A 17199-nucleotide genomic window follows, 5' to 3' on the forward strand; every position below is an offset into this window, starting at 1 on the left:
CTTCCTGACCCAGGGATCGAACCTGGGTCTCCCGCATTGGAGGCAGACGCTTTAACCTCTGAGCCACCAGGGAAGCCCCCAGGTATAAATACTGAACCAAATACAAGCTTAGCTTTCTCACCACACATTGTACGAGTAGATAAGAAAGAAACACTATGTGACTATTTTCTAGTGTGCAAAGGGCTACAGGGGAAATGTTTTGACAAAATACTCTTCGTCAAGTCTAGTCTACTCTATTAGAAAGGGCATTATACTTGAGGGAAAAAAATCCTAAGTGTGTTCCCATTTAAAAACCTCTGTGGGATTTATAATGACTTTAATTTTAGTGAACGTGAAATATTTTTTTCCTGACATCTTAGAGAAGCGGGCAATTTCAGAGATGATATTTTGACAAATAGTAGCATAGATCAGGACAAATAACAGGAAGCTCTCATAAAAGAGACTTGACTAGAGCAAAGGCAAATAATGATGTAATCCCCTGCAGATATATGTTTGGAACATAAGCATTATATTGTTGAGCATGATAGGGAAAATAATATTAGAAAGAGGCTAATGCTGTGTGGGAGTCCTGTCAGGTGGGGACTGTAGGATGATTCCATATTTTGTGCAATAATACCATTCAGGAAAAAGAAGGGTGCCCATTGACTGAGACTGTGTTTGATTATCATAGAAGAAATGAAACAGGTTTTCATAGTCAGAAAAATCAATGTACTGCCAAAGAAGAGAAGCTGTTTGATGATAAGGCAATACAAAACTTCAAAGGGTAACTTACAAATGTTCCCTAATTCATTTCAGCCTAAACTTATCCCCGTGCTGTCTCACGCTGTCCGCCAGCTCTTTCACTGGAATATGTTACCCAGTCGCCTTGGAATCATTACTGGGTCTCCTTGGAATGGAAACTGTGTCAGACTGCAGGGGTGAGTAGGAGGGAGAAGGTGCTGGCAGAAGCAGAGGAAGTGTTTTTTCAATTTAGAGCCAGAAGTGAGTGCTGACATTGTCTCGCATGTGTTTGGGGACAATAGCACATGCCAATAACACGTCCACTTTTCCATGTCCCTCGCTCAGGGGCCTTTGGCAAGAGGCTGCAGAAGCCACAGCTACCTTCCCCTCCTCCCTCTGCCAAATCTCTGACTCCTCTTCTCCCTTTGGGGGTGTTAAAAGAGGACAAAAGGCACCGTTTCCACCTTTGTATTATTAGCATAATCGTCCAGAGTGAATTCTCTCATTCTTCCTGCACATGTATTTTGATGTGAATAGTCTTTTTTTTCTTACATGACTTCACTTCCTTTCTTTTTAAGCACACCTTTTAGGGGACTTGAACATTAATTGCAGCTGACTTCAGAGCTGCACTAAGCAAAGCTTTCATTTTCTATGCCAAAGTAGACACAGTGAAAGGAGCCATTGCCAGTTGATGCTAAGATAAGAGGAGACTGGGTTACTCACCATCAGGAGCTGGGGGTGCCCCTCTTTCTCCCCCGTCACCAAGTTCATAATTGGGAGGAGGGTTCAGACTCTGGGTCTCACATGCCCCTCCAATGAGTCTAGCATGATGGTTGTCTAGCTCTTGGATATTGCAATATAGTTGAGTAGCAATCAAAAAATTGTTTTTAAGGATAGTTTTATTTATGTATGACACAATGCCTACATTGAACATCTTTTGTCAAAAGGCAAGAATAATTACTCTTTTGCCGTATTTTACCTATTATTTCTCCTGAAGAGTTCTTTGTAAGTATAGAAACTGCTTTGTCCTGATGTACTTATCTGTAATTTTTTTTAATGTCAACGACTTCCCTGGTAGCTCAGACGGTAAAGCATCTGCCTGCAATGTGGGAGACTCAGGTTCAATCCCTGGGTCAGGAAGATCCCCTGGAGAAGGAAATGGCAACCCACTCCAGTATTCTTGCCTGGAAAATTCCATAGACTGAGGAGACTGGTAGGCTATAGTCCATGAGGTCACAAAGAGTTGGACACAACTGAGCAATTTCACTTTCACTTTCACTTTTGTTTACTTTAAAAAAAAAATACAGATAAGTTTCAGCTCACCCCACAGCCTGTGAGATCTTAGTCTTCTGACCAGGGATCAAACCCGTGCTCTCAGCATTGAAAGCTCGGAGTCCTAACCACTGGACAACCAGGGAATTCCCTGTATTAACTTTTATTAGAATCTATTGTCAGCACTTCAATTAGAATACAAATTGTAAGTGGAGGAGAATTAACTTTTATTAAAATATTGGAGAAGGAAATGGCAACCCACTCCAGTATTCTTGCCTAGAGAATCTCAGGGATGGGGGAGCCCAGTAGGCTGCTGTCTATGGGGTCGCACAGAGTTGAACACGACTGAAGCGACTTAGCAGCAGCAGCAGCAGCAGGAAATCTTTCAGAGAAGGCAATGGCACCCCACTCCAGTACTCTTGCCTGGAAAATCCCATGGATGGAGGAGCCTGGTAGGCTGTGGTCCATGGGGTCGCTAAAAGTCGGACACTGAGCAACTTCACTTTCACTTTTCACTTTCATGCAATGGAGAAGAAAATGGCAACCCAGTCCACTATTCTTGCCTGGAGAATCCCAGGGACAGAGGAGCCTGTTGGGCTGCCGTCTGTGAGGTCGCACAGAGTCAGACCCGACTGATGCGACTTAGCAGCAGCAGCAGCAAAATGCTATATACTCCAGGTGTTATGCTAGTTTTACCTGATGCTATTTTGTAAACCTGGAGCAGAATTCCTTTTATGAATTTCTTGAATTTTTAGGGAAGCTACACACCATTCTGCTGGGCTCCCCCCAGTATTAGAGTGGGGTCCCACAGTTCAAGGCTTGCTCGGGCAACCTGAGAAGGAGGAAGAGGCGGTGAGATTCAGAAGTTGTGGGAAGGGATCCCAAAATGTGATAGGCGGTTAATCGGAGAAGGAAGTGGAAGCCAGAGAAATTTCCTGCATCAGAGATGACAAAGGAGCTTGTTCTTTCAATATTTTTATGCAAATTTCAATCATGAACAAAAGTAGAACATAGAGTATGAGGAACCCCGCGTATTCATCACTCAACTTCAACAATTATCAGCTCTTAGCTGATTTTGTTTCTTCTAGATTCCCACCTATTCCCTTATCCCCAACCCCAATGAATTATTTTGAAACAAAGTCCAGAGATAGTTATCACTGTGTAGATTACATTTTAATCTGTTTGATGAGCCATCTGTGCTGTAGCTTCCCTCCTATTGCCCAAACATCAATAAAGTTTCCAACATGTACAACTTAAGTGTCACTGGAAGGAGGTAAAGAGCAAAACAAATTTGCATTTGGGCCAAAGTGGATAAAGAATACGACAGTAGTATTAAACTTGATGCAGAGCTGAGATTAAGCAGAGCTCCCAAGAATTCTTGAAATTATTGGGGGGTGACGAGGGGAAGAAAGTGGTTCTAGATTTTCTACAGGAGGTCAGAGTTCATGCAGGGCTCTGTGTATGTGTGTTTTAGTATTAAAATGGGTGACTCGAAAAGACTGGAAGACTTGGGGACAGCCAGACAGCTGGCATTTGGGTTATAGTTAAATATTCCAAGTTTCCTTTTCTTGAAAGGAAAGAAAATACTAAATTTAAATGCCATCTTTCAGTTTCTCAGTCAATAATTTCCCTTTCTGTCTCTTGTACAATTTCTAAACAGCAATGCAAGGGCTTTATTCTCCATGAAGCCTTTCAGACACATGAAATATCTGGAGAAGAATTGTTCGGCAACCCTAATCCCAATTCAGTTTTCAACTGCTTTGTATGTAGCTCTGATTAAGTTACTGTTTTCAATAACTTGTGGTGAACCAGCGAAAATTACCAATGGTAATAAAAAGTGGACCTAAATACTTGCATAATTCTCCCACAGCATTCTCAAGGAAAATAGGGATGATATTTGGACTAAATATAGATTTGCTAGATTAATAGTGCTCTTTAAGTTTATAGGGGACTGGAATGCAAAAGTAGGAAGTCAAGAAACACCTGGAGTGACAGGCAAATTTAGCCTTGGAGTACAGAATGAAGCAGGGAAAAGGCTAATAGAGTTTTGCCAAGAGAATGCACTGGTCATAGCAAACACCCTCTTCCAACAACATAAGAGAAGACTACACATGGACATCACCAGATGTCAGGACCAAAATCAGATTGATTATATTCTTTGCAGCCAAAGATGGAGAAGCTCTATACAGTCAGCAAAAACAAGACCGGGAGCTGACTGTGGCTCAGATCATGAATTCCTTATTGTCAAATTCAGACTTAAATTGAAGGAAGTAGGGAAAAACACTAGACCATTCAGGTATGATCTAAATCAAATCCCTTACGATTATACAGTGGAAGTGAGAAATAGGTTTAAGGGACTAGATCGGATAGACAGAGTGCCTGATGAACTATGGATGGAGGTTCATGACATTGTACAGAAGACAGGGATCAAGACCATCCCCAAGAAAAAGAAACTCAAAAAAGCAAAATGGCTGTCTGAGGAGGCCTTACAAATAGCTGTGAAAAGAAGAGAAGCAAAGATGAAAAGGAAAGATATACCCATTTGAATGCAGAGTTCCAAAGAATAGCAAGGAGAGATAAGAAAGCCTTCCTCAGTGATCAGTGCAAAGAAATAGAGGAAAACAATAGAATGGGAAAGACTAGAGATCTCTTCAAGAAAATTAGAGATACCAAGGGGACATTTCATGCAAAGATGGGCTCAATAAAAAACAGAAATGGTATAGACCTAACAGAAGCAGAAGATATTAAGAAGAGGCAGCAAGAATACACGGAATAAATATAAAAAATGATCTTCATGACCTAGATAATCACAATGGTGTGATCACTCACCTAGAGCCAGACATCCTGGAATGTAAAGTCAAGTGGGCCTTAAGAAGCATCACTACGAACAAAGCTAGTGGAGGTGATGGAATTCTAGTTGAGCTATTTCAAATCCTAAAAGATGATCCTGTGAAAGTGCTGCACTCAATATGCCAGCAAATTTGGAAAACTCAGCAGTGGCCACCGGACTGGAAAAGGTCAGTTTTCATTCCAATCCCAAAGAAAGGCAATGCCAAAAAATGCTCAAACTACTGCACAATTGCACTCATCTCACACACTAGCAAAGTAATACTCAAAATTCTCCAAGCCAGGCTTCAACAGTCAGTGAACCATGAAATTCCAGATGTTCAAGCTCGTTTTAGAAAAGGCAGAGGAACCAGAGATCGAAATGCCAATATCTGTTGGATCATTGAAAAAGCAAGAGAGTTCCAGAAAAACATCTATTTCTGCTTCATTGACTATGCCAAAGCCTTTGACTGTGTGGATCACAATAAATGTGGAAAATTCTTCAGGAAATGGGAATACCAGACCACCTGATCTGCCTCTTGAGAAATCTGTATGCAGGTCAGGAAGCAACAGTTAGAACGTGATGTGGAACAACAGACTGGCTCCAAATAGGAAAAGGAATACGTCAAGGCTGTATATTGTCACCCTGCTTATTTAACTTGTATGCAGAGTACATCATGAGAAACGTGGGGCTGGATGAAGCAGATGCTGGAATTAAGATTGCTAGGAGAAATATCAATAACCTCAGATATGCAGATGATACTACCCTCATGGCAGAAAGTGAAGGAGAACTAAAGAGCCTCTTGAGGAAAGTGAAAAAAATTGGCTTAAAACTCAATATTCAGAAAACTAAGATCATGGCATCTGGTCCCATCACTCATGGCAAACAGATGGGAAAACAGTGTCAGACTTTATTTTGGGGGGCTCCAAAATCACTACAGATAGTGATTGCAGCCATGAAATTAAAAGATGCTTGCTCCTTGGAAGGAAAGTTATGACCATCTTAGCATATTAAAAAGCAGAGTCATTACTTTGCTAACAAAGGTCCATCTAGTCAAGGCTATGGTTTTCCAGTAGTCATGTATGGATGTGAGAGTTGAAACATAAAGAAATCTGAATGCCAAAGAACTGAAGGTTTTGAACTATGGTGTTGGAGAAGACTCTTGAGAGTCCCTTGGACTCAAAGGAGATCCAATCAGTCCATCCTAAAGGAGATCAGTTCTGAGTGTTCATTGGAAGGACTGATGTTGAAGCTGAAACTCCAGTACTTTGGCCACCTGATGAGAAGAGCTGACTCATTAGAAAAGACCCTGATGCTGGGAGAGTGAAGGCGGGAGGAGAAGGGGACGACAGAGGATGAGATGGCTGGATGACATCACCGACTCAATGGACATGAGTTTGAGTAGACCCCGGGAGTTGGTGATGGACAGGGAGGCCTAGTGTGCCGTGGTTCATGGGGTCGCAAAGAGTTGGACATGACTGAGCAACTGAACTGAAGTGAACTGAAGATTATAGATAATAAAAAGAGGAATTTGAGATTGGAGGTGACATCTTAAGAACCATTACACGGTTGATAATTGCTCAGATAGGTCTACTGATGCATATACTGTGACCTTTTTTTGCATACTTACAGCATGAGTTATGGGGGCTTCCCAGATGGCTCAGTGGTTAGAGAATCCGCCTGCCTATATGGGAGGTGCAGGAGATGCCAATTTAATCCCTGGGTTGGGAAGATCCCCTGGAGGAGGGCACGGAAACCCACTCCCGTATTCTTGCATGGAGAGCGCCATGGACAGAGGAACCTGGTTAGCTACAGTCCATGGGGTTGCGAAGAGTCGGACATGACCAAGCACATACACACACAGCATGAGTGACAAATGAGTCATTTCCAAAGTGCTTTATCCTGAGAATTGCTATCCATATACTAGTAGAAAGAGAAATTTTTCTTTGAGAGAAGAAAATGACAACTTTTCTAACATCTTCCTGTCTTAGGAAAAGACAGAGGCTCTATCTGAAGAAACACAAATTATAAATAATATTAAGATAAAATATTGTTGAGAATATTACTATTCAGAGGCCTTAGAAAATGATATTCAAACATCCACTAGATGTCACTTGATGTTTGCTTTTGTAAAGGTAGCATATTTCTTTTTTGGTTTATCTGCAGTTATGAATCAATGACTCCCAGTGGGTCCAAGCTGGCAGAAAACAAGATGCAGCAATGTTTGAGTGAACACAGGCAAAAGTCATTAAATGAGAACAATGATTATAATTTTCAATAAGATTTGGGTGGTTGTGGGGTTTGCATAATCCCTCCTGGCATTTGCAAGGGTGAGGAGAAGCCAGCAGCTTTGCCCTCCTGCTGGGTTTAAACAAAAAATGGAAAACTGTAATGAACAACTAGATTTTTCCTATCTTCCATTTTCTTTTTTCTTTCTCTTCCTTCCCCATTTTTAGGAGAATGCAATTTTAAAATGATGGCCCTTTAATGAAGGTATTTTGCAGCGTTTTAAGATCAATTTTTCTTTGTTCAAATATATACTCACAAATTAAATCCACATTATCTCATTGAAAGGCATGTGACCAAAGTAAATGGAGAAGATGTCTAGAAATTTTGCGAGGGTTCTCTGGGGTTATCCACATCCTGTATTTGCTAAAAATCTAATAATCAGTTCCAGTAGAGACCATGTATCCTGGGGTTTCGTTTTGTGTAACAGCTATTTGTTTATTTTTTTAAACTGTCATTGTATTTTGGCTTCACGATGGTTAAATAAAACTTGGTATTAAGTAAACTTCTCTGACCCTGCCTATTTCCTGTCTTGTCAAACCTTTCCTTGTAAGAATAACAGTGTTCTTTTATTTGGTAGTGTGCAGCATGATATTTTTGGCATGCTCCACATTTTTGACTTGCAAAAATTTGTGACCTTAAGTGTGAGAGAAGTGAATGCTTGCTTTAGTACCTCATGGGGTCCTAATCTTACAAACAGTCCTGCTGCATACATGTGAGAGTTGCAAAAGGATTATCAGCATATTTATTCCCCAAATATAAAAAATAATAATGAAGAATAGATTTTTTTGCTACTTTGCTAAAACTGTCAAACAAGTGAATACTTGGTGAACATTTTGCTACTATTAAACTTACGATATTCCTCCAATTAACCTAGCTATACAAAGATATTGTGCTTTTATTTACTGTATTCAATTACTGTGTTTAATTCATACTTTTAAAAATATATTTTCAAATCAACATATAGGAGATGGCAGAGGAGGTAGCATTATTCCAAGTAAAGGAAGAGCATGAATATCCTAGTTGCCTAACCTTTACATGGTGAAGGTGAAGGTGAAGTTGCTCAGTCGTGTCCGACTCTTTGTGACCCTGTGGACTGTCGCCTACCAGGCTTCTACATCCATGGGATTCACCAGGCAAGAATACTGGAGTGGGTTACCATTTCCTTCTCCAGGGGATCTTCCCGACCCAGGGATCGAACCCAGGTCTCCTGCATTGGAGGCAGACGCTTTAACCTCTGAGCCATCAGGGAAACCTTTATATATCCAGATCTAAATGTCTGTCAAATGGATTCTATAACATAAGAACCACCAAAATCAAAAGTCTCAACCACCCCGCACTTTTTAAAATGGGTGGCTATTTGATAGAATTTTCTCTCGTTTTTCTTTCAGTAATGCACATATTATGAGAATCAAAACCATGGCGAACATCTCTTACTTTTAAAGATTAACAACTGCTAAATATTTGTCTTGAAATATTGAGAAGTAATTGGAACATGAAGATGGTAGATTGAGTTGACTTGAAAATGTCATAGAATAAATTTTTATAATCATATGGCAGTAATTCTGGTTATTTTCTGAAAGTCTCAGCTAAAAAAATTTTCCTAAATATCTGAAGTAGATGGAATTTGATAAAAAAATACTGTCATTGAGCAATTCTGGTTTTCATCTTTAGAAATATTATTCTAATAAAGAGCCTGAGATAGGCAGTAACAAAGAAAAAATTGAGGACTAAGAAGACACATGTATCAAACTGATCTGGAATTTTTTTTTCTCTAAAAGTCTGAAACACAGAGCTATAAATTCAATTTAAGATCATCTTATACTTGTCCTCAAACTTCCCTCTGTTGCTCATTGTCGTTAAGCATTTCTTTTTTTTCCAGAGCTGAATCTAAAGAGATTTATATAGTATTATCAAGATGTATTGCATTTATACCACACACATATGCTTTCCTATACTGTAATCCAAACACTATTTTATTGTCTTCCTTTTATAGAAATAAAAAAGAAGTAGAGTACTAGAAATTGATTTATCATCTTTTCTACTTTTTAATATAAAGTTTTAATATGACATAATAAAATGCAAAGTATTTAAAACAAAAGCCAGCCTGATTTAAGAAACATTCTTCAAGTAAAAAAAGATGAAAATCCAGAATGAAACCTGAAAGTTTTGGGCAGTCTTAGCTGTACTATAAAGTAGGTAGTGTAGGTATGGGCTTTGAATTCAGACTGCCTGGGTTCAAACCTTAGCTCCATCACTTACTAGTTGTGTATTTGGGCCAGTTAATCTGTACTTAAGTATCCTGGTAAAATGGGGGAAATCATATTGTCTATGCTACTTTTTTTGGAAGAGTAAATAATTTGCAGAACATATTTGCAAAATGCTTAGATGAAGCCTAGTCCCTGGTAAGTGTTCAATAGGATTTACTATCATAAGAATTATTATGAAGCCAGACAATTATGTCCTTACAAACTTTGGCCATTTTTATATCATTGGTCATATTTGTCTGATGAGAACTTTGCAAAAAATTGAGTGTTCAGGGTCAAATTTGTTATGTCACTAAAATACCTGAGAATACATCTTGAATTTGGTTTCTGATTAGTTCTACCACCTTAAATACAAGCACAGAAATCAATGAACTTGCTTTCTATAAATTCTTTGTATCTCTAATAGATTAAAAACATATATTTAAAACTTGTTTTAGAACATCTTTTAATTTAAAGGCTATTTTGCAAAACAATTGTTGAATATTTGCTCATTTAAGAGAAAACGCAATGAGATATTCAGTTCATTTCGGTCGCTCAGTCGTATCCGACTATTTGCGACTCCATGGACTGTAGCACACCAGGCCTTCTGGTCCATCACCAACTCCCAGAGTTTACTAAAACTCATGTCCATTGGGTCAGTGATGCCATCCAATCATCTCATCCTCTGTTGGTCTCTTCTCCTCCCATCTTCAATCTTTCCCAGCATCAGGGTCTTTTCAAATGAGTCAGTTCTGCAGATCAGGTGGCCAAAGTATTGGAGTTTCAGCTTCAACATCAGTCCTTCCAATGAATATTCAGGACTGATTTCCTTTAGGATGGACTGGCTGGATCTCCTTGCAGTCCAAGGGACTCTCAGGAGTCTTCACCAACACCACGGTTCAAAAGCATCAGTTCTTTGGCACTCAAATTTCTTTATAGTCCTAATGAGCTATTAGGGAAAATTAAATACTCATTTGCCATTTATTGTCATTTTAAAAATTAGTCTAAAATATCCCCAATATTTTGTAAACATTAACTACAGTTAAATATTACCTAATATTAAATATAGTCTATACTCATAGACCAGTCTTGTTGTTCGCTACCATGTTGAGATTGTTTAGCAATGTTAATTCTAATAGGTTAAAAGATCACATGATTAATATAAATAATCTTAATAAAAGTGGAGAAAATTAAGTACTATGGTTCTACTGTGGCAGCAGTCCGACCTAAACAATGAGTTCTGGTCAAATATTCAGTTGTAGAATTTATAACAAACATACTGATCAAAGTAATACAAACAGTAAAAATGATGAAATTCAGATATCTTAAAATGATCACTCAATCTCTTGAAGACATATGCACACCAGAATTGTGTTTTCTCATGCTTGTTAAAATTATGGAATCTTTCTGTGTTTTTCTTCCATTGTGTGATATTTTCCATCACCCCGTTGATTTGAGATTGCAAAGACAGCATAATATGAGTGATTTTATTCCCTCTTGGGACTAGGTTGTCTCACAAGTGGTAAAAGGAGTCAAAGGTAGTGTAATTTTCCACTCAACTATATAATTTTCTATTTTAAGTGCCTTACACTTATATCTAAGTGTAACATTTATCAGACTTTCTCTGGCTCGAGCCATGACTCTCCAGCCTATTGTACAGCTGCCATCCTTGGACCCGCCATCTGGTTGGGAATTCCCTTCATCTCTTGTTCTCTGGGGGTTTTCCTATTACCTGGATCCCATGCTTTCCCGCTTTTGGCTATGTCCTCATTTGGATGAGTCACAGTTGCCAGTAGTTTCTTTAAAAAAATTTTTTTTAGTTAAAGTACAACAAACATATAGTAAAGTATATTAAACTTAAATGTTCAGCCCTATATATTTTCATATATGTATACATTCATATAACCACCACCCAGGTCAAAATATTGAATACCTCTATTGCTTTCAGGGTTCTCTCATGCCTCTTCCTGGTGTCTCCACCATCACTCCATCCCCATCGAGGTAATCTCTATTCTGACTTCTACCACCATCTCTTAGTTTTACCTTCATGTGAAAGGATCAAGTATATACTCTTTTATATCTGGCTTTCTTTGACTCTTCATTATACTTGGGAGAGTTACCCATGTGGTTGCATGTATCAGTAGTTTATTTTGTTTTTTTTTGTTATGGAATGTAGTATGTATGCACTCCTTTCTTTTTTTTCCCCATTATATTATCTAGGAGTGGAATTGCTGGGTCATAGGGCGGCCATTAACTTCTTGAGAAATGGTGCATTTAGAAACAGAGAAAGATCTTAAATTATGAACTGAGGCTGCTTTTTCAACCTTTTACAGTTGTTTATATCCTCTTCAAACTGCCTCATGCTTATTCCTCACACACACTTAAAACAAATAATATCTGTTTTAATCCTCATGATTAATACATAGGGTGGACACTGTTGTCCCTTTTTTAATATAAATAATTCAACCTATGAATCTCAGGAAAATCCAATCGTATATCTTTTTACCTTTTGGACAAACCCTTTTGATGGTGCCAAAACTACTTTTAAGTTACAGCTTGATATACTATAGTTTTCCCCCATGCTGGAGTCAATTTAGGGACCTTCTTCGGGCTTGCCTATTATTCTGAGATCACTTGATTTAGTCAGAAATCTACAGCCTTTGCTTTACCACAGTGTTATGTTCGCTATCCTAGTCTTTATTCTATCAGGAGAGACATGCTGTTCCCCACATATAACATATAGAAAAGTCTCCATTTGTCCTTCCAAATACCCTATTCTTACTGACTTTCTCAACTTTTCAACGGGAATTAAAGAAATAAGTATTTTGAGGTACAATATATGGACTATGTGACAATGTTAAGAAAGTCCACTTGCAACTGCCAACACATTCTGAACTTCAGTCAGTTCAGTTGCTCAGTCGTGTCCAACTCGAGATCCCATGGACTGCAGCATTCCAGGCTTCCCCGTCCATCACCAACCCCTGGAACTTACTCAAAGTCATGTGCATCAAGTCAGTGATGCCATCCAGCCATCTTAACCTCTGTTGTCCCCTTCTCCTCTGCCTTCAATCTTTCCCAGCATCAGGGTCTTTTCAAATGAGTCAGCTCTTCGCATCAGGTGGCCAAAGTATTGGAGTTTCAGCTTCAGCATCAGTCCTTCCAATGAATATTCAGGATTGATTTCCTTTAGGATGGACTGGTTGGATCTCCTTTGAGTCCAAGGGACTCTCAAGAATCTTCTCCAACACCACAGTTCAAAAGCATCAATTCTTTCACACTCAGCTTTCTTTATAGTCCAACTCTCACATCCATACATGACTACTGAAAAAACTATAGCTTTGACTAGACAGAATTTTGTTGGTAAAGTAACATCTCTGCTTTTTAATATGCTGTCTTGGTTGTTCATAGTTTTTCTTCCAAAGAGCAAGTGTCTTTTAATTTCATTACTGCAGTCACCATCTGCAGTGATTTTGGAGCTGAAAAAATAAAGTCTATCACTGTATCCATTGTTTCCCCATCTGTTTGCCTTGAAGTGATAGACCAGATGCCATGATCTTAGTTTTCTGAATGTTGAGTTTTAAGCCAACTTTTTAACGCTCCTCTTTCACTTTCTTCAAGAGGCTCTTTAGTGCTTTGCTTTCTGCCATAAGGGTAGTGTCATCTGCATATCTGAGGTTATTGATATTTCTCCTGGCAATCTTGATTCAAGCATCTGCTTCATCCAGCCTGGCATTTTGCATGATGTACTCTGCATATAAGTTAAATATACAAGGTGATAATATGCAGGCTTGACATACTCCCTTCCCAATTTGGAACCATTCTGTTGTTCCATGTCCAGTTCTCCTGTTGCTTCTTGACCTGCAGGTTGGTCAGGAGGCAGGTCAGGGGGTCTGGTATTCCCATCTCTTGAATTTTCCACAGTTTGTTATGATCCACCCAGTCAAAGACTTTGCCATACTCAATTAAGCAGAAGTAGATGTTTTCCTGGAATTTTCTTGCTTTCTCGATGATCCAACAGATGTTGGCAACTTGATCTCTGGTTCTTCTACCTTTACTAATCCAGATAGAACTTCTGGAAGTTCACGGTTTACATACTGTTGAAGTCTGGCTTGGAGAATTTTGAGCATTACCTTCCTAGCATGTAAGATGAGTGCAATTGTGTGGTAGTTTGAGCATTCTTTGGCATTGCCTTTCTTTGGGATTGGAATGAAAACTGACTTTTTCCAGTCATGGCCATTGCTGAGTTTTCCAAATTTGCTGGCATATTGAGTGCAGCACTTTCACAGCATCATCTTTTAGGATTTGAAATAGCTCAACTAGAATTCCATCACCTCCACTAGCTTTGTTCATGGTGATTTTTCCTAAGTCCCACTTGACTTTGCATTCCAGGATGTCTGGCTCTAGATGAGTGATAACACCATCATGGTTATCTGGGTCATGAAGATCTTTTTTTTATAGTTCTTCTGTGTTCTTGCCACGTCTTCTTAATATCTTCTGCTTCTGTTAGGTCCATATCATTTCTGTCCTTTATTGAGCCCATCTTTGCATGAATTGTTCCCTTGATATCTCTAATTTTCTTGAAGAGATCTCTAGTCTTTCCCATTCTGTTGTTTTCCTCTTTTTTTTTTTTTTTTGCACTGATCCCTGAGGAAGGCTTTCTTATCTCTCCTTGCTATTCTTTGGAACTCTGCATTCAAATGCTTATATCTTTCCTTTTCTCCTTTGCCTTTCACTTCCCTTTTCATAGCTATTTTGTAAGGCCTCCTCAGAGAACCATTTTGCTTTTTTGCATTTCTTTTTCTTGAGAATGATCTTGATCACTGCCTCCTGTACAATGTCATTCTGAGCTTCCTTCTTTTTTAAAAATTAGTTATTGGTTTCTTTTGGCTGTACTGGGTCTTCCTCACTACACATGGGTTTTCTCCAGTTGCAACTAGCAGGGGCTACTCTTCATTGCAGTGCATGGGGTTCTCATTGTAGTGCATGGGGTTCTCATTGTGGTGGCTTCTCTTGTTGAGAGCAGAGGCCCTAGAGCATGTAGAGTCCAGTAATTGTTTTGTACAGGCTTAGTTGCTCCATATAAGGAATCTTCCCAGACTAGGGATCAAACCTCTGTTCTCTGCACTGGCAAGAGGATTCTTGTCTACTGAGCTACCAGGGAAGTCCTGAGCTTCCTTCTTTTAAACTGCCTTTGGGGATATATATTTTTAATTGTTGTTGTATTTATTTTTATTTTTTATCATTTGATCATGCTGCATGGCATGTGGGATCATAGTTCCCCAACCAGGGATCCAACCTGCATTATCTGCTTTGGCAGTATGGAGCGTTAACCACTGGAGCACCAGGGAAGTCTCCCTTTGGGGACATGAGATGGCTGGATGGCATCACTGACTCGGTGGGCATGAGTGTGAGTGAACTCCAGGAGCTGGTGATGGACAGGGAGGCCTGGCATGCTGCAGTTCATGGGGTCACAAAGAGTCGGACATGACTGAGTGACTGAACTGAACTGAACTGATGGTTATTTCTCCATCTGTCTCAACTCCTCCTCTCACAATAGCTTTCTCCTTTCCATTTAAGCATTAGTGTTGTTCGAGGGAGGCTGAACTCACTTAAAATGCTCCGGTACTTTTCATCTCTTGGCCAACAACTAGTTCAATGGTTGGCATGTGACATAAGCCTGTCCATTGCAAGCAAGTTTGAGAATTTTTCTGGGAGTTATCTGTCAAAGATGCCCACACTTCCCAATGTGCTTGAACAAGGAAGCATTAGGCCCAGAAGAGAGCAGCAGCAATCTTAAACCAAGAGAGGTGCCAGTGTTAGGACAGAGCTGACACCATGGTGTGTGAAGCAGAAAGCAATCGCAGGAACCTGGATATTTCGTGACATCCTTTATGCAGCTCTACATCTGGGCATTTTCAGATAAGTAAATTCCCCCTTTTTAAAAGTTGTTTAAGCCACTTTGAGTTTTTTTTGTTGTTGCTATTTGTTACTCTTAGCATCTTAGCCAACACTGTTCAATTATTTTTGCCCACATTGGTGACTCTAAAGGTCTACGTAAGTTGCAAGACTAGATCCTTCTAGGTACAAATTACCTTGTTTTAATGGGCCCACACTCCTTTAACACAGAACCTAACTTTTTAAGAGCATATTTAAATTGCACAAGCAGGATTTATAACAGTGACCACAAATGATTACATCTAAAAATTGTAGTATAATATTATCATGCTGTTAGCTATGATAGAGTTGATAACTGATAGAACTTTTTCTCCCTCATGATCCTGTTTTCTTTGAAGTAAACATCTGAAGTTGACAGGGGTTTGATATCCCAGCTTTTTGGATCCCTGAAAGGATTACAGCATGATTTTACAATGTCTCCTCCACTAATGAAAATTACTAGGTACTGTAAATGTGTCTTTAAAAAAAATTAATTGGATCAAAATATACTTTGAAATGAGTTACTTTCTTTTATTTTAGATTTCTTAGAGTTTTGTGAGATGTCTTTTAATTGCTTCAGCATGGTGCTGAGATATTTTATGTATGTAGCTTTAAAAGCCAATGATATAACAAGGTGTGCAATGAAAAATAGCAGTCCTCTGTCTACCCTTCTCCATCTTGAGTTGAAACATTTTCAACTGTTATTTTCTTTGCTTTCATGTTGCTAAATAATATGCATTGGCAGCTATTTCCTTATATTTTTTTTTAATTTAGGCAGTCTCTTCTGGTTTTCCTCTGCAGCTGATGAACATTCAGCTTTTACATCACACCCCTTCCCTGCACACTCCTCCCACCCTGCTATCCTTCTTCCCATCCTCCCAACATAATTGTACAACAATATTTTGGCTAAATTTATAGCTCAGCCATAGTTAATGTGACATGTTTATGCAACTTTTTAATATTAATAATAGCCTTTTTGTGTGTTGTTGCTTCATTTTTCATGTGTTTATCATTAATTCCTCCCCAAATTCTTTGAAAGAACAGTAACATTCCCTTGAACAGAGTTGAACACTAAGATAATCTAGTTTCCTTTTCTTTTTCCTTTTTTCTAGATGCTTCTCTTTGATCCCTCTGCCTCTGGCTCCAGCCATGACTCTCCAGCCTGTTGTACAGCTGCCATCCTCAGACCCACCATCTGCTTAGGAATTCCCTTCATCTCTGTCCTCTGGGGGATTTCTTATTGCCTGGATCCCATACTTTCCTACTTTGGGCTTCTGTCTTCATTTGGGTGAGTCACAGTCTCCAGTAGTTTCTTTTAAAGCATTCTTTTTAGTTGAAGTACAACAAACATATAGTAAAGTATTGTTGTTTTTGTTCAGTGGTTCAGTCATGTCTGACTCCTTGCAACCCCATGGACTGCAGCACTCCCCCGGAGGCTTCCTTGTCCTTCATCATCCCCCCGGAGTTTGGTCAAACTCATGTCTGTTGAGTCAATGATGCCATCCAATCATTCATCCTCTGTCACCCCCTTCCCCTTCTGCCCTCAGTCTTTCCCAGCATCAGGATCTTTTCCAGTCAGTCAGCTCTTTGCATCAGGTGGCCAAAGTATTGGAGCTTCAGCATCAGTTCTTCCAATGAGTATTCAGGGTTGGTTTTCTTTAGGATTGACTGGTTTGATTTCCTTGCTGTTGACGGGACTCTCAAGAGTCTTTTCCAGCACCACAGTTTGAAAGCATCAATTCTTTGGCACTGGGTCTTCTTTATGGCCCAACTCACACATCCGTACTAAACATAAATGTCCTACCCAATAATTTTTGTGTGTATATGTATATACACACACATACACATATATGTATATTCGTGTAACCACCACCCAGATCAAGATATTGAATATCTCTAGTGCTTTCAGGGCTC

The 17199-nt window shown here is 39.3% G+C and overlaps 1 non-coding gene across 1 annotated transcript; it reads right to left on the bottom strand.

The window, feature by feature from the left end:
- TRNAW-CCA lies at positions 1 to 73 on the bottom strand. The gene has a single exon. It is a non-coding gene; the product is annotated as a tRNA-Trp (tRNA).
- Positions 74 to 17199: the final 17126 nt, after the last annotated feature.

The sequence above is a fragment of the Oryx dammah genome, unplaced genomic scaffold, assembly GCF_014754425.2.
Source record: "Oryx dammah isolate SB20612 unplaced genomic scaffold, SCBI_Odam_1.1 HiC_scaffold_26, whole genome shotgun sequence".
Classification (NCBI taxonomy): Eukaryota; Metazoa; Chordata; class Mammalia; order Artiodactyla; family Bovidae; genus Oryx; species Oryx dammah.